This window comes from Macaca thibetana, chromosome 14, assembly GCF_024542745.1.
Source record: "Macaca thibetana thibetana isolate TM-01 chromosome 14, ASM2454274v1, whole genome shotgun sequence".
In the NCBI taxonomy this organism is placed as follows: Eukaryota; Metazoa; Chordata; class Mammalia; order Primates; family Cercopithecidae; genus Macaca; species Macaca thibetana.
In genome coordinates this window covers 84,846,697-84,865,340 of record NC_065591.1, presented here as the reverse complement: position 1 = coordinate 84,865,340, position 18,644 = coordinate 84,846,697, and the positions used below count along the sequence as shown (strand labels likewise).

General features: G+C 40.9%; 1 protein-coding gene across 1 annotated transcript in view; it reads right to left on the bottom strand.

Annotated features, from left to right (window-relative positions):
- The window catches only part of CEP295 (centrosomal protein 295), a 1,096,927-nt gene that overhangs the window by 785,021 nt on the left and 293,262 nt on the right, over positions 1-18,644 (bottom strand). The window lies entirely within an intron of this gene.

Here is an 18,644-nt window from a genome sequence, read left to right as displayed (position 1 = left end):
TTGCTAGATCCTCCTCATCCCCTCCCTGCCACCAGGTAACACAATGAAACAAGTCTCAGACTGAATTAGCAGGTACAAAACATGTCTGTTGTGTGGTTTGAAGTCTTGGCATCCTAGCCTTTCAGTCTCTGATGAGCATTTTGCATGCAGCTGTGACAGGATCCTGGCAGCAGGCTTCAGCTGGTCTTCGGGTGGGGACAATCATCTGGAAATGGCTCAGCAGGATGGAGTCCTTAGGTCTTGGCTGCCAGTTCAAAGGGTCAGGGCTGCTGGGTTCACCTGTTTATCCACAGAGGTGCCTGTACAATAGTTCTAGTTAATCTACAGGTCTTGAACTCTGCTCATTTTACCAATAGAAAATATTTTCTAATATCCAATATGACAAACAACAAACCTTCTGGTGCTGACTGGAGATAAATAAGGTTGAGCTTGTCTGAGGCTTGTGGTAATAAAGCTCCTGGAGTGGGGGCTTCTGATTACTGTCTCACAAGCTACATAACCACCTCTAGAGTGTGTGTTCCCAATGATGGTGCTTCAAATGTTAAACAGCCACCCCTACTGTCTAGAATAAAACTATCTTGCAAACCACATATCTCATGGGGACACTGCATTGGAAGTCCTTGGATGCACTCTTCTTTGAGAGGTCACGCTGCCCCCGACACAGCCAGCCCACTTCCCAGAAGCCCAGATTTACTTTCGTGGCAGGAGCTTCCCTGCCGGTCACGGGTCAGCAGTGGGGGATCTCCCTGGCTCTCCTCCCATCACCCTTTCTGGTGAAAGCCTGCTGAGCCCTATGGTTTCCTCTCTTCCCAGCAGCCACCGGCTACAGAGCTTACCTGAATTATCTCAGACCAAAGAGAAAACGCTCTGGCTCTCAGATTTTTGTTTGTCTCTGTCAGACTCCAGAGCTTGAACAAAGCTCCTTTCTGGTTGACTCTGAACCCATCTCCTCAAGCCGGTTTGGGAGGCTGTGCAGCTCACACCTGACTCCCTGGGGTGGTCTATGCCTGTGTGAAGGGACCTTGCCCTGGGAAGACACCCAGACCTCACCAGCGCCAGCCACTTGGCACCCCAGGCTAGCGCTTATGGCTCCTGATCCTTCAGACTCACCGAGGACATCTGGCTTACTTACTCCACCCAACTAAAGCCAGGAGGATGGGGTGTCACCTATCCATTCATTCATTCACTTCCTCTTTTACCGGATTTCATTGATGAAAACTGTGGTTGAGCTAGGTTGAACACTGTCTTGCCTACCCAGATCTCACAGTCTGGCAAAGAAGACAAATACATATTCTGAAAATTACAATGTGATATGAGAAATGCTGTGATAGGGCTAACTTCAGGAGGCTATGGAAGAACATAAGAGGGGCAACAATGAAGCTTGAGGAATCATAGAAAACTGATTCTAGAGGTAAAAAAGACTCTAAAAGAACATGTACAGTGGCCCATACAGGACTCAGCAGGGAGGCCAGTGTGGCTGACTCTGGCTGAAGATTGGCAACACGAACAGAAGGCCAAGTTCTCTGCTTTATTTTATTTTATTTATTTATTTATTTTGAGACAAAGTCTCACTCTGTCTCCAGGGCTGGAGTGCAGGGGCATGATCTCGGCTCACTGCAACCTCCACCTCTGGGGTTCAAGCGATTCTCCTGCCTCAGCCTCCCTAGTAGCTGGGATTACAGGTGCCCGCCACTGTGCCCAACTAATTTTTGTATTTTTTTTTGGTAGAGACAGGGTTTCACCATGTGGGCCCGGCTGGTCTCGAACTCCTGACCTCGTGATTCTCCCACCTCGGCCTCCCAAAGTGCTTAGATTACAGGTGTGAACCACCGCACCCGGCCAAGTTCTTGAAGGCCCTTGATGCCAAGCTAGGGAATCTAGGCTTAGTGCTGAGGGCAGAGAGGAGTCATAGGGTGCTCAAGTGGGTGCCTTTCCTTTAAATGAGAAGTGCAGGCTTTGAGCTTTCTCAGAAACTTAACTTGGGCCCTTATGCAAAAAGAACATCAAGACTAGACCTCACCTGACAGCTCTATTGGCTGCCAGGGTACCTCTGTCCTCTTTCATTAGGCCTCAGAAGATCCATAATGATGGCATCAGTTTCACTGGTATAGAAATAAATGAGCAATACTCTACCATCTGAGGTGGTCCCGTTTCTGGGTAGAAGCTAAATTGAAATTCTAAAATGACTCTATTGCCATTCTTCTGAATGCAGTTGACTTCTTTTTGTCATATTAAACCAAGTTCCAGACACTGGAAACAGAAATCCCAGCTGCTGTTGCCCATTCATTGAACAATTGGTATTTTGGCCTTGTAGGGAGACACACCAGCTTATGTTTACAGAGCTGTTTACATTTGATGGTGACAACAATATAACTGAGAAAAATTGCCCTATGGAAAAATATGTTTTCCTTCTGTTCTAAGAAAAGTCCCACTGCATCAGCCAGAACAGTGTGTCCAGCATACATAGACAGCAGCAGACTAAGACCCATGAAGAGAAACCTGCCCCTCTCCATCCTGTCTACCTGTAGGGTCAACTGGGGTTTGGAAATATTTCCAGAGAAAAACTTCACATCTTACTCACTCACATTCCCATTTTCCATAATCAGCCAAGTCCCAATTATTTCCTGTATTGTCTCTGCCACGTTAGTTTTGTGAGACAATGGTGGGTAGGACAATGGTGCATAACTCAAACACAGGGCCAATCTAAACGAGAAACTGTCAGAGGCTCACGGGATGATTGCATTATTCATGAAAAGACATCAGAACAATTGGAGGATAACATTAAATTTTAACTCACAGCAGCAATTACAAGGCAATTATCCAAAATGGTATAATTGTCACAGTTACAGGGTGTATGGCAGAACCTACACCATGTTCTTGCGACCTCTTTCAATGCCATGATGAAAACTGGTGTGTACATTGCAAGAGGAAATTCTGCAGAAGGAAACATGTATATTCCCTCCCCTCATGCCCCATGCAGCAAGCAGCCAGAGGCTCAGTGAAAAATGTAGCCTGAGGCCAGGCTTAAATCTTGCAGGAACCCTTGTCTTGCTTATGCCAAACTGTGCTGCTGTCAGTTATTTGACCCTGTCCTTGTGTGAATTTCTGCCCACTCATGGAGCCTAAATCCTACTTCCAGATGCAGTCTCTCAGCCAAGGGCACTCCAAATGTGGCAGTGGGAAGAAGGTATGTGCTTTGCAGGCAGCAAGCTGGTATTTACTCACTGTTCTAATGCTTACTGATGGTGCGATTAAGCATCTGCCAGTATAAGGGTAGGTACTATGATACCCTTATAATTAGAAGATGCACTCAGTGCATATGACATGCAAGACAGTTTGCATGTCTTCTTTAAGTTAACCTCCAAGATTCCTGGTTTTCATGTATTCATTTATTTAACAAATATTTATCCAACATCTTTGTATTCGGCTCTTTTCTAGGAGATTGAGTTATATTAATGACAAAATAGAGCCCTGCCTTTATGAAGCTTCCCTAATGGGAATAATATTGTACAACCCTCAGAGGCCTGAAAGGTACAATGTACTGTCTATAGCATCAGTAGAGCAAGATGCAAATTGGGATCAAAATATTCTAACCTTTCAGAGTCGTGATTCTTTCCTTCCCTTTCCATCTCACTCTCCTTTCCCCCTCTTCTATCTTGGCTTTGGAACTATGTGTCTTTTCAAATCAATTCAACACACATTTCTCAAGCACCTATTAACTTGACAATATCTAGCGACATTTAAAATAGGTATATCCATTGATATAACAAGTTTATTATTAGATCTTCATTGTACAATATACTGAAATAGGATTGCTAAAATATGTCGAATGATATTCATCACAGTATTGTTTGCGATTGTCACAAACTGAAAATAATGAAAAATGTATATAAATAAGTGGGGGCTATTAAATAAATTAGGGTGCATTCATCTGGTGGGATGTTATGCAGCTGCTAAAAGAATGTGTTAAGAATGGAATGATGTTCAGAGACTCCCACCAGGTGAAAAAGGCAAGTTTCAGAATAGTGTGTACAGTTGGATCCCATATTTGTAAAACAAATTTCACATGTACAGAAGAAAAATGACAGGAAGAATATGCATCAAAATAGTATCTGGGGTGCCTCTTGGGAGTACGTTGGGGATAGGAAAGACTTATGTTTTCTTCTTTGTCTTCTGATTTAAAATTTGTATAGATTACTCTTATAGTTAAGTAAAAATATATTTGACTCTTGAACAACATGAGTTTGAAGTGCTTGGGTTCGTCGTTACTGGATTTTTATCAATAAAAGTTACACCAAATGTACCTGCTTCCCCTTCCACCTCCTCCACTTCTTTCACCTCTCCACCCATGAGACAGCAAGACCAACCCCTCCTGCTCTTCCTTTTCCGCCTCAGCCTACTCAATGTGAAGGCAATGAGGGTGAAGACCTTTATAATGACCCACTTCCGCTTAATAAATAGTAAGTATATTTTCCCTTCCTTATTATTTTCTTAATAACATTTTTCTCTAGTTTACTTTATTGTAAGAATACTGTATAATTTATATATATATGTACACATGTATATATATGTGTGTGTGTATATATATATACACACACACACACAAAATATGTGTTATGTGTATATATGTGTATATATGTGTTAATAGACTGTTTATGTTATTGGTAAGGCTTCTGGTCAACAATAGGCTATTAGTAGTTAATTTTGGGGGAAGTCAGAAGTCATGTGTGAATTTTTGACTTTGAGGAAATGTGTATCCCTAAACTTGACCTTGTTCAAGGGTCAACTGTACACAAAGAGTATGGATCATCCCCTCAGCCTCAGGCTACTAAGAGAGCGGGGCTTCCTGCCCTTGAGGAGTGTGATGATTAACTTTATGTACCAACTTGGCAGATATTTGGTGAAACATTATTCTGTGAAAATGTTTTTAGATGAGGTTCACATTTAAATTGGTGGGCTTTGAGTAAAGCAAATTATCCTTCATAATATGGGTGAGTCTCATCCAATCAAATGAAGGCCTTAGTAAGACAAAGACCGAGGAGCTCCCCCGAGCAAGAAGGAATTCTGCTAACAGATTGCATCACAACTCTTCTTGGAGTCTCCAGCCTATGGGCCTACCCCATTGGATTTTGGACTCCCCAAGCTTCCCCACAATCAGTTGTGCAAATTCCTTAGACTAAATCTCTCTCTCTCTCTCTTTCTATATATATATATATATATATATATACACACACACACACATATATATATATACACACACACACACACACACACACATACACACACACACATGTGTGTACTATTGGCTCTGTGTCTTTGGAGAACCCTGATTAATATAAGAAGCTTGGGGTTTAGTGGCGTAGTGACACATCAGTGAGAGGAGTGGTTCTTCTGAGTGTCCCCTGAGACTAAGCATGTTATTAGTGGGCACGCCAAGGAGTGACTTGGTGGGGGGAGGGGCTAGAGCTCCATGATCTCCTCCAGCCACCCCAAACAAACATGAACCCTGAGAGAGTGCTGGCCCTACAAAAGTGGCTTCAAGAAAGCCCTCACAGAAATTCGAGGAGGTTGCCTCTGAACAAAGTATGAAGTTTTGGGAAGTTCCCATTCCTTGTGACCAGTAAGGTACTAGGCCCTGGCCTGAAAGTCTCCCGTGGCCCCTTGGCAGCATCCACATCTCCAAAGGCTCTCATTCTTGGGCACAATCCCCTCCCCCAGTGGACAGACCAATGATCCAGGGATGTCCCAGGGAAAGGGACAGAGGTCCTCCTTGATGCCCGTTTTGGAAGGTTAAGGATTCTCCTTACCACCACTTCTCCTCAGCTCTCCATCTTGAAAGCTTCGACTTCCATAAACTCATCCATGGCTTTCAAATACAAAGAAGCCAAATCATTAAAACTTGATTATGATGACTTTGTAGGCTCAAGAAAATTATTTAAACTACACACAATAAAAAATAGAATATATTCCTTGTGAGGAATAAGAATGAGTTTTCACTCTGTTAGTTTATAAGAGGGCTGGTGGTTTAAAGGAGCCTGGCTCCTCCCTGTATCTCTCTCTTGCTTCCTCTCTCACCATGTGACTCACTGACTCTCCTCTACCTTTCGCCATGTAGGCTTCCTGAGGACCTCACCAGGAGCACTTGCTTTCTATATAGCCTGCAGAACCATGAGTCTGAATAAACCTCTTTTCTTTATGAATTACCCAGTATCAGGTATTCCTTTACAGCAATGCAAAATGGACTGAGCGAACTGGCTCACTCTACTGAACTGTGTTTCTTATCTCCAGGCTTCTTGAACTGAGGAGAAACTAGAATCACAGCACAGCGTGTGCCAGGCTCAGTGCTAAGCACTCATATAAGCCTCATCTGATTTAACCTCCATCCTGATTCTGTAAGGTAGATATAGTTTTGGTTCTCAAACTCAGTATTCAGAAGAGAAACTCAACAATAACAATGACAAAAAAGAGAAAGAAAAGAGAGAAATCAGAAATTCAGAGAAGTTAAAAAATACTCTTGCAAAGTCTCAGACCTGGCCAGAAGGTGTATTCATTTTCTAGAGCTGCCATTACAAAATACCACAAACTGGGTGGTTTTAAAACAATATAAATTCATTCTCTCACAGTTCTGGAGGCTAGAATTCCAAAATCAAGGTGTCAGCACGGTTGGTTCCTTCTGGAGGGTCTGAGGGAGAAACTGTTCTGTGCTTCTCTAGAGTCTGGAGTCTTTGGTATTCCTTGCCCTGTAGACACATCCCTTCGATCTCTGTCTCCATCTACACATGGCATTGCCCCCATCTCCATCTGTGTGTTTATGTCTCCTTCCCTCTTCTTAAAATGACAACGATCATTTTGGATTGGGAACTCCCTAATATAATACGATCTCATTTTTAACCTTAGTACATTTGCAAAGACCCTCTTTCCAAATAAGGTCACATCCACTGACACTGGGGACTGGGACTTCAACATGTCTTTTTCAGAGAATACAATGTAACCCACAGCAGACAGAGTCAAATCTAGGTCTCTCTAAAACCAATGCTCTCAGCGGGGCACTGGGAAATCTTGATAGTGCAATTAAAATAGGAATTTATAGATACAAAATGAGGTTAGATGATTGTAAAATCATTCTAGCAGTCTTGAAAATGCATGCTAGATGACTAATTAATACAAAGCATCACAAAGATACTTGGAAATATTACATAAGCAATGCCTCAAATAATGTAAAAATGGGTAATTCAGTAAGTGCAGTAGATTGGAGCACATCTGTGAATATTGGGTTCATCAAAAAGTGAATTTACTTTTTAATTTTTAACTCAATGAGCACTAATTGGAGACAAAAAAACGTACAGCCTCTACTTGTCTGGAGAAGTTGGCATAATTCATCAGTAACCCAACATCACATTATATACAGAAATATTTCATTCATTTTCTGTTGCCCCAGTGTGTAACATCAGATAGTGAAATAGATTCACACACACACACACACACACACGTGCACAATTATTACAAAGGGAGCAACACTGGCAGATTTGTGTTAAGGAAGACATGAGATTCAATTGCAATTTGTACATTTTTCTCTCAAGTATTTTTCAGTTCCACAATAATTTTCATGATTTAGATTTAATCATTTGATCCTGATTTTTGCTGGAAAGTCAAATTCAAAATAAATAATTTAATTTGCTGACTGTACTGTATGAACATTGCTCTTCACATTATCTAAATTTAAAATCTATGCCACATGACCAGAAAATTAGATTTTCTCATTGTTAAAAATGATCAGAGTAATTCAGCAGTATGCCTCCAGGTTATAGTTTCTCTAATTACCTTGTATCCTGAATTCTTAATTAATTATATTCTGAGACATGTAAGAGTCCCTTTGTGTTTAGACCTCATTCTCAGACTTTTCTGTGGTAGGTGAATTATTTACACAGTAAATCTTATCACTGAATTTCAGTTTTGTCCTTCAAGTTGCTGTCATTTTGGTCATTTAAATCCCATTCCTCTCAAAGTCAATTTCCTACTATTTACAGCAAGCATCCCAACTGCTAGCTTTCCCATATACCAAGATCCCCTCACCTGTCACTGAATTCTCTTGTGACCTAGTTAAATGCTGTTTCTTTCTGGGTCACAGAAATGATACTGTCTTAAGTGTCTACCTTAAGAAGCAGCTCCTGAAATTGATCAGAGACTTGGCTTCATCAGAAAATCACTGGGTGAGATGGGTGATGAGCCGCAATACAGATACACAACTGCATCAAAGCCCTGGAACTCCGATGTGCACAAAACACATTTATTTAAAGATGATGGAGAACGCTCCAAATAATTTTCTCAGAAATTATGGCTCCAGAGGTTACCTGAGCTTTAAGTTAAAGGATTTTTCTTTCTAATAAATATTTTAAAGCATTATGAACTGAACTGTTTCTCCAGCAGCCAGGTTAGATAGAACTCCTGGAAATGATTAAAGCCCATTCTACACAGTGGGAGCTGAATGAAAATTAGGAAAAATATATGTAGTAACCATTTACATGCTTATTACTTGTCGACACTGTACTAAGCTCTTTGTATGTGTTGCATCATTGTCTTCTTGTAATCATCCTGTCTTGTAGATGCAGCAGCTGAGCTACAAGGTGATTAACTCACTCAAGTTGACACAACTATCAAGTGACCGTTCCAAGTGAAAAATCTAAAGCAGTGCTTTCCAGATGTTAAAGTGCATACGGATCTCCTGGAGAACCTGTTGACATGAAGATTCTGATTTGGAGGGTCTGGCATTCTGTATTTCCAGCAAGCCTCCTAGTAAGGCTAATGTCGCTGGTCTATGGACCACAGTTTGAGGAAATAGATGGAGACCTTAACTCCACAGCCTGATAAACCTCATAGGGAAAGTCATGCTTTAAGAATTCCTTTATGTTTTTCTACATAATAGAGAAAAACAATCTGAAGGTTATAGAATTATGGCCATCCATACAGGGCCTGATGTTATGAGTAGAGCTCAGCGTTTAGGCTCTGGAGAATCGCTGAAGTTTTTCTGGATAGCATCAATTTTTCCTGGACCTTCCTATCCAAATGCATGGCCTGAAAGCCTGGCATTTGGTGTTTCAGAGAACAGGTTCTGCTATCTGGCTTCCCTCTGTGCACCTGTCCCTGGACAGGCAGAGAGGAGTAGCACAGGTGATAATGTTCATAGAAGTTGAGACAGAGAGCCGGTCCTCATGGTGGCATCAAGGTGCCATGATAGTCCCCAGCCCAGGGTCACCTGGAAATCTACAGCAGCAGTGTGGCTTCCAGACCACTGGGCCAGCTCCACACACTTGGGAAAGAGAGTGAGTTATATAAGTTGCTGCATAGTGTGTGTAACTTAGTGGGATTATTATCTGGGAAAACCATTAAGGCTTTCCTCCATTTACAAAAATTGAAAATGCAACAAAATTAGAGGAAAAAATGGGGAGAAACTCTCAGACTTAAAAATGGACATTCCCTTCGACCTAAAAATTCTGCTTCCAGAACGCTATCCTTCAAAAATCCTCACACTTGTGCACATCTTCACAAAGATGTTCATAGGAACATCTGTAATAGCACAACATAAAACAGTCCATCAATAAGAGTGTGATTCAATAAAGTATGGAAGGACCATTACATGGTAAGAAATACAGCCATTAAAAAGGATATGGCATTGATCCAGGAAGATGTCCCAGACATACTATTAAGTAAACACAGCAAGTTTCAGAGCAGCATATAAAGTATAGCATATTTATATATATACAAAACACAGCATATTTTAATATAAATATATATTATATAACTCTCATCTACCTATGTGTATTTGTACATTGTTTTAATAAGTTTGGGCTGCTGTAACAACGTACCATAGACTGAGTTGCTTGTAAACAGCAGAAATTTATTTTTCACAGTTCTGGAAGCTGGAAGTTTGGCACCAGCATGGTTGGGTTCTGGTGAGGGCCCCCTAGCAGGCTGAAGACTGCCAACTTCTCGAGTAACAGTACAAAAAAATTGAAGAACCCCTTTTTTTAAAAAAAAAGTTCAACAATTTTTCATTTTTAAGCCACTTGTTCCTGTTTGGCTTGTTAGGCTGTCTTAATTTTGTGCCAGTTCCAAGTTATCACTTATTTTTAGATATTCAGGTTGTTCCAAAGTCTCTTTATCGCAAACAATATACAGTAGGCATAACTGACTGAAAATTAATTAGAATTTTAAAACAAAAGAATGTGGACAAAAATGGAAGGATTTTGAGGAATAGACCAAACTGCTTCAAGCCGCATATGTAGGTTGGAAAACTGATCCGTTGTACACCCAAACTACCAGTTATTCAAAACTAGTCACCAAAAATGGTAATTTTCGCTTGACTCACCGATATGACATTCTATCGACCAGCTTGCATTCACCCCTGATGCTTTTGATAGAATTGTGTTGGCCAGATCCTTTGCTCCCGCAGAAAAGGACAGGTGAAGATTGGAAGAGCAGCCCCACGTGAGCCACATGGCCTCAACTGCCCACAGTGGACATTGTGGAAAACGGAGCTTGTTAATCGCCAAGAATTTGGACAAACAGGGAGTGTCAATTTGGTAGACAAGTCAGAAGGACTGTACATGAAGGATTTCACATAGCAGGACTGACTGCTATCCTTTCGAAGGCCTGCTTACAAGGTTGGCCTTTGGCTGGATCTGGGAACTTGGACTTCAGGAGGGCTCCTATCATTTTTAGAATAACAAGAGGGGTTCACTATTCCTAAACTGTGCAGACAAAATTGCTAATGCTGAACACCTAATTCCCTTCTAGGAGTCTGGAAATTTAGTACATCCCAGGCAGAGCCTGCCATGTGATCAGCCCCCAGTAAAATCCCTGAGTGCTGAGGGTTTTCTTTTTCTTTTTCTTTCCTTTTTGAGACAGAGTCTCACTCTGTCACCCTAGACTGGAGTGCAGTGGTGCCATCTTGGCTCACTGCAACCTTCGCTTCCTGCGTTCAAGTGATTCTCATGCCTCAGCTTCCCAAGTAGTTGAAATTACAGGCACCCGCCACCATGCCTGTCTGATTTTTGCATTTTTATTAGAGATGGGGTTTCACCATGTTGGCCAGGCTGCTCTTGAACTCCTGACCTCAGGTGATTTGTCAGCCTCAGCCTCCTAAAGTGCTGGGATTACAGGCATGAGCCACTGCACCCAGTGCTGGGTGCTGAGTCTCTAATGAGCTTCCCTGGTTGGCAATATTTCAAGTGTTGTCACAACTTGTTGCTGGGGGGAATTAAGCATGTCCTGTGTGACTCCACTGAGAGAGGACCCTTGGAAACTTGTTCCCCTTGGACTTTGCATAGCATGTGCCTTTCTTTTTGCTGATTTTGCTTGGTTTCCTTTCATTGTACTAAATCATATCTGTGAGTATGACTATGTGCTGAGTCTTGTAAATCGTCCTAGTGAATTATCAAACCTAGGAATAGTCTTGGGGACCCTAACCCAGGGACAGAAGAAAAAAGTGACCTTTCTTTAGATAATTACTTCCAAGCTAGGAGCCAACCCTTTTAACCTAATGAAACAACAGAGAATGAAGATAGATACACAATGCTTTTTTCTTTTCCTCTCCCCATAAGAGATCAATGCAATTTAATTTTTTTTTTTTTTTTTTTTTGAGACAGGGTCTCACTCTGTCAACCAGGCTAGAATGCAATGGCATGAACATGGCTAACTGCAGCCTTGAATTCCTGGGCTCAAGCAGTCCTCCCACCTCAGCCTTCTGAATAGCTAGGACTACAAGCATATGCCACCATACCTGGCTGATTTTTTTTTTTTTTAAGTTTTTGCAGACATGGGGTCTTGCTGTGTTGCTCAGGTTGCTCTAACTCCTGGTCTCAAGTGATCCTCCTGCCTTGGCCTCCCAAAGTATTGGGATTACAGGCGTGAGCCACTGCACCCAGCCAATCAATGTTATTTCTTAATTGACACCTCTGAATTGCTCTATCATTTCTGAGGCATGGATGGAGATTTACGATAATTCTCTTTCTGCTAAGGGTGGCCACATGAAAGACATAGACATCAATATTTTCCTGATGCTTAATTTATGAACACATCACTGTGGTGTGAGGTTCAAAGGCAGGAGACTTCCAGCATTTTCAACACTTGCCCCTCTAAATCTTTCTCACTGAATTTGCCAAATTTACTAAAATTAGGTAGGTTTTAAGAGGACAAGGAAATTTATCCAGAGACATCATTGATTAGTTTTTCAATTAAAAACATTTAACCAAGGCCACATAGGTACTGGGAATCTGGGATACAAAGAAAAGACATGACTCCATCTCAAAGGGTTACTAGTGTATAGGGGAGCCTGGGTGTGCTGGAGTTCGCTCACACTGGCTTGTGAGAGCTGACTGTTAGACTCTCAGGAATTTTGTAAGCTAGTTCCTATTACTTTGGTAGCCTGAAATCAGCCATGATCAGAGTATTTATACAATGGAAATTGGCAGAGGCAACAAATTGGTGCTCTACCTCTTTCAGATGTTTGTGAAACATTTACCTGAGGGAACAGACAAGCATCTAGAGGACTGCAGTGCAGTGAGTACTGCCAAAGATCAGCTCTGGAAATCAACATAGATTTCAAGCAAAGAGTAGGTGAATATGTAGCTAGGGGCCATTCCCCAGTTCTAGGACGCTGGTTGGGTGGGGCAGGTGGAGCTCTGCTGCTGGCACAGGCAGGGACACACTGTGGTGGCCAGCGGGGTCCACGGAGAGGTATTTCCTTGCTTGTGCACAGACCGCAGAGGCAAGGCAGAGGGCATTCCTCCCTTTCTGGAGTTCTTCCTGGTCCCAGGCTAACTCCTTGTGATGTCACTTCTTCTGTAAATTACAATTAACCCTTGCACACCATGGGGGTTACGGGCGCCAACCCACTCATAGTAAAAACCCATGCATAACTTTTGACTCCAAAACTTAACTACTAATAGCCCACTGTTGACTAGAAGCCTGACCTGTACCATAAACAGTCGATTAACACATATTTTGTATGTTACATGTATGATTTTCCGTATTCTTACAATGAAACGAGCCAGAGAAAAGAAAATGTTATTAAGAAGATTATAAGGAAGAGAAAACATATTTACTATTCATTCAGTGGAATTTGATCACTATAAACGTCTTCATCATCATTGTCTTCACATTGTGTAGACTGAAGAGGAGGAGGAAAAGGAGCGGACGGTCTTGCTGTCTCAGGGGTGGCAGAGGCAGAAGAAAATCTGCATTTAAGTGTACCTGTGCAGTTCAAACCTGCCTTGTTCAAGGTCAGCTGTATCAATTTGAGCCCTACTCCCTGTCTCTAACCTCTTCTATGTATATTTTAACAGACTTCACTCCATAGGGAACATTTTCTGGAGCTTTTTGGAGGAAAGCTCAAGTGCCAACTGTGCCCCAAACTTTTGGAAAAAAACTTTTTTTTTTTTTTTTTTTTTGAGGGAGAGGAGTGATGGAGCTGTCATCTAGAAGAGGTGGGGATGTGCTTAGATTTCCACAGATGTAGGACTTGATTATCTTTATTTGTTCAAGCCTCCAGCACTCTTTTCAATTTTCTCACCAGGGAAAAAATCTCACAAGGTGTGTGCTCAGTAAGAAGTTACATAAGATGGCCGGGCACGGTGGCTCAAGCCTGTAATCCCAGCACTTTGGGAGGTCGAGACAGGCGGATCACGAGGTCAGGAGATCGAGACCATCCTGGCTAACACAGTGAAACCCCGTCTCTACTAAAAAATACAAAAAACAAAAACAAAGCAAAACAAAAAAACTAGCCGGGCGAGGTGGCGGGCGCCTGTAGTCTCAGCTACTCGGGAGGCTGAGGCAGGAGAATGGCATAAACCTGGGAGGCAGAGCTTGCAGTGAGCTGAGATCCAGCCACTGCACTCCAGCCTGGGCGACAGAGCGAGACTCCATCTCAAAAAAAAAAAAAAAAAAAAAAAAAAAGAAGTTACATAAGATTTCAACATGTGTACCAGGACAGATGGAAGTTTTTCTGGAGGTAAAAAGCCTCGGGGGGTCAGGGAAGCCACACTAACACAACAAAACTAAAACATCCCTTTCAGACTAGAGACCTCTCTCTTTCAGGGGTAGACTAGGGCTAAAGAGCTTTGCTCTGTACCACGTCTTTCTCCCATGCCCTGTGGAATATGCCCTCCTAAATACCATGTGAGCAATGAATTAAAGATAAAGAAAAGGAAACACTTAAAAAGAGTCAACACAATTGCTAGTTTCATTTTTTTCTTTTTACTTGAAAACTTGTTTTAACCATCAAATTTTGGCAGTTACAAACCTGTACACTGTTGTGGTTTTGTTGTTGTTGTTGTTGTTGTTTCTTTTTTTTTTGGCTGTCTTTTTTTTGTTTGCTTTTGTTTTGTTTTTTCTTTTCTTTTTTTTCTTTTCCTTTTTTTTTTTTTTTTTTTTTTTTTTTTTTTTTTAGAAAAAGAACACAAGACTGAATACTGCCACCAGCAATATATGCAGGAACAATCCATTTTCTTAAGGGACAAAATCCACTCTAAGTGTTAGCTTTCCCCTTTGCATAAGGTTTGGTGTGTGATGTGTGTGCAAGTTGAGGTGGATGTGCATGTGTATGAAGGAATGACATACCTCACTGGGACTCTGAAATTGCATAAAAATAAAACACTTAATAACTGGGCAAAACACATTCATTTTTTACAAATGTCAATAAAAACATTTTTCTTGAAAACAGAGAGAGTTAAATGAAAACAGTAAGAACCAAAGAAAGGTTACAGTACATTTTGAAATGAGTAAAAAACATCATATTCAAATCTAAAATCCTTTTTTGTGTGCGTGTAGTTACCTCAAAAGTTTGCAGACCAACAGCGTGGATGACTTACAATTATATTCGACCCCCCAAATTAAAGCATCCTGATAGGCATCAAATACAGTATCTACAAAAGCCTGGAAAATTGAAACCATTTATATACAATTTTATAAACATTTTAAACACCAAAACATACATCTTTTACAAACCAGCCTGTTTGCAACAGGCAAATGTACAAGACAATCTCTCTGATACAGTGCTTAAAAAGAACTGCTTCCATTTTCAAACACATTTGCCACTCCCGAAATGCAGTAGTGTGGGCTCATAAGATTGTTAAATAGTAGCAATTCAGGTATTTGTTTGCCAGAAGTGTACTACAGTACATACTAATCGGTCCAAACACGCTCCAAATGACTCTACGATTCTCAAGTGCATTCTAAACACTAGAAGAGACTAATTATGGCCTTTGTGTATTATTACCTACTTTAATTATTGCTTTTCATTATTACATAAGGAAAGAAATACCATATTCTTTTCCTATCTCTTAGCCAGCTGGCTAAATATTAACTGATGCCAGACCCACAAATGGTGACTTTAAACTCCAGCATTACACAACCAGAAGCTCAAAGACATTGTGGATTTTCATCAGAATAATGTGCAGTTGAACACTGTGGGACACAAACCAGCAAAAACACATAACCACCTTCTCACAGAGCACACAAAATGATGACACGGAATAAATGCCTCTTCAAATCTCCATTTCCCATGGTTTGAAACTAAAATCATAAAACATTAAAGCCTAACCACTTTAGCAATACCTGTGCACTGGGAAGGCAGCGGAGTGAAGAGTCAGACAATTACCTGGACAATCCATGCAAAATGAACACTAGATCTTCCTGAATTACTTCACATAAAACTGTTTTCTGGATCTTTAATAATTTATTTTGATAATCTCTTTTCTCAATTCCCCTGACTTTGATGATGCAAACATAGCATCAGTGTGGGTAGGGTGGGGTGGGAAGTAAGTAGGAGAGGACTGATGGTAGATATGTTCTACTTGCTTTTTTTTCCAGAATGTGCTAGTAATTTCCAAGGAAAGTTCCAGGCACATCCTACAAACTAGTTCCCCTTTCCAGGCTTTCACATTGATTCTCTAATTGGATGAACCTCAAAGCATGGACCACCTACTCATGTTACTAAGTCTTTTACATGGCATTTCATGAATAGGCAGGTCAAGGGTACATGGAAAGCCGGCATAGACTAGAACGCAGCAGCAAAATATTCATAGAGGAAAGGGAATAAATGAAGCATGCACTTTATTCACCTTTTACTACCCTCAAGTTCTTGCTTACTATATGACGAGCACCAAGAGTCTAGCTATTCTCAACCTAACCAGAATGTGTGCAATACTAGTAAAGTGCCTACAACAGATTATGGGAAATGGCTTCCAGGAGGTGGCACATACATGTTAGAAAAATGAGAAGGACACCAATTGATTTAAATATTTTCCACATGGTTCATCATGGTGGAGGGGGTAGGACAAAGAGTAGCCAGTGTTGGTGGGAAGAAAAAAATGCAAAACCAAAACCAAAAATGCAACCAGTAGGTAACAGTATAATCAAAGTTTCACTACAACTGATGACTGGTCTGAGCTGAACTCTGTAATTATCATTTCATCCCTATTATACAAACATTCATTTGGCAAAAGCAGCATTTCGATGAATGTCTACAGAAATGTGTGTGAATTCTATAACCCCTCTGCCTAGAGGGGCTGCAAGGAAACATAAGATCAACTGGCTTCCAGAAAAATATTCTCCATGAATTTCCTTTTATAGCATATTCCAAAGAAAGAATGGTGGAAGTCAGAGGGTCCATCGGAACCAGGTGGCTCCCATGCTCAAGGCAGTGTAGGGGTGAACAATATTACGTAAAAAGAATATTGGCCAGATGGATGGGTTCTAGTCCTTGTTAAGCTAATTAACTTCCTCTGTGAGCTTGGGAAGTCCCTTCCCCTCTCTCGGTATTTCTCCTCTTTGATAAAATAAGGAGTTTGGACTAGCAAATAGGACTCTTCCAGCTGTTTTGAATCAGTGGTCATCCCCACCTAGTAGCATCTTGGCCTGATTGCAAAGCATTTTGTAATCTACAGGGAAATCTAACTTTCCAAAAAGTGAAGAGATAGCATGTGTTTAAAGATAATGAATCAAAACATAATACATGCTTGCCTGGTATATATTTAGCTGCTGAGCTATTCTGCAGAAAATCAGGGGACAATATCCCAAAGAAAGAGATATTTTACATAGGTGACAGCAAAGGGTGGGCACAATTTTCTTCGGTGGCTTCATGACTGCATTAAGATCTATTTACTCTTTCATTACTGTGTCAGTCAGGCATTCTCCCTTGAAGAGATGCTGTGTAAGCAGTAGTGACTCATCGGCATTAATCTCATTCTAATATTTCCTGGGGGCAAGAAATGAATTGTTGGTTTTACTTTGATGGTTTTTATGTCATTGCATTACTTAAAGTGTAGCAGTGACTCTATTCTAGGCCATTAGTTTGACATTTTTTTCCATGACTCTTGCAAATGTGCTTCTTACATAAGAAAAATACCAAAGACTTTATTATCGAAAGCAGCCGTAGTGAAATTCATTTATTTCAAGACCACAGTGTGGATAATGCCTCCATGAGTAGGTCTGACCAAGAGACAGGAAGAGAAAGGCTGAAAAACCTGTGAAGTGTATCCACTTACTTAGAAAGTTTGGGAATGAAAAAGGATTTTTTTTTTTTTTGCATAAACTTTCAGAAACACTGACTCATAAAAAAGAAGTAAGTGGATTAAATGCAATTGAAATAACTAAAAATATGTCTGAGTGAATAATGCACAGACTCGGGACAGTACAAGTTACACACCAATGCCATATGTCATCAGAAACTGTGGACACAGATTTGCTCATTAAGCAGATAGTGCAAATATGCATATATTTACCATGGCCACTGCACAGGCAGCCATAATCTGATTGAAGCAAAAGAGGAAAGTCATTCAACTTATCAACTTTAAGTTTTGAGGACTGGATTTTTATATTTCCAGTGGAATGATTCTCCTGTTAATTTTGGAAATCATGGCCAAAGCCCACAGATGAGAAGGGAATCCCACGGTGTAATCAAACATTACACATTTTAAAAACAGAGGTTAGTTCTGGAAAATTATAAGAAAATGCTGTTTTTAAAAAGCACAGTTTTGGGCTGAGTACGGTGGCTCATGCCTGTAATCCCAGCACTTTGGGAGGCCACGGCAGGCAGATCACAAGGTCAGGAGTTCGAGATCAGCCTGGCCAACATGGTGAAACCCCATCTCTACTAAAACTACAAAAAATTAGCTGGGTGTGGTGGCACACACCTGTAATCCCAGCTACTTGGGAGGCTGAGGCAGGAGAATCGTTTGAACCCAGGAGCCGAGATTGCACCATTGCAGTCCAGCCTAGGTGACAGAGCAAGAGTCTGTCTCGAGGAAAAAAAAAAAAAAAAAGCACAATTTTGCTTTATTGGCAGTACCAAAATAAAGTTAACTGAACCAGGGTAAAATATGGCATTTGATGTTTCTCTAACACCATAGAGATCAGAGAAATTGAAAGGTATGCCATGCTCGCTGACAGAATTTTCAACATGGTCCATTTCCCAAAACCTTCACATTAGCTTTCCTCAAGAGCAGCCTTACTGAGTGCAAGCACATATTTGTACATAGACCCAGACAGACACACACTATTATAATTTATACACAATAACTAGTCTACTTTCTTCTTTTCTTAACATAATTGTATTTATAATGGTGACGCTACTGATTTCGAGTAAC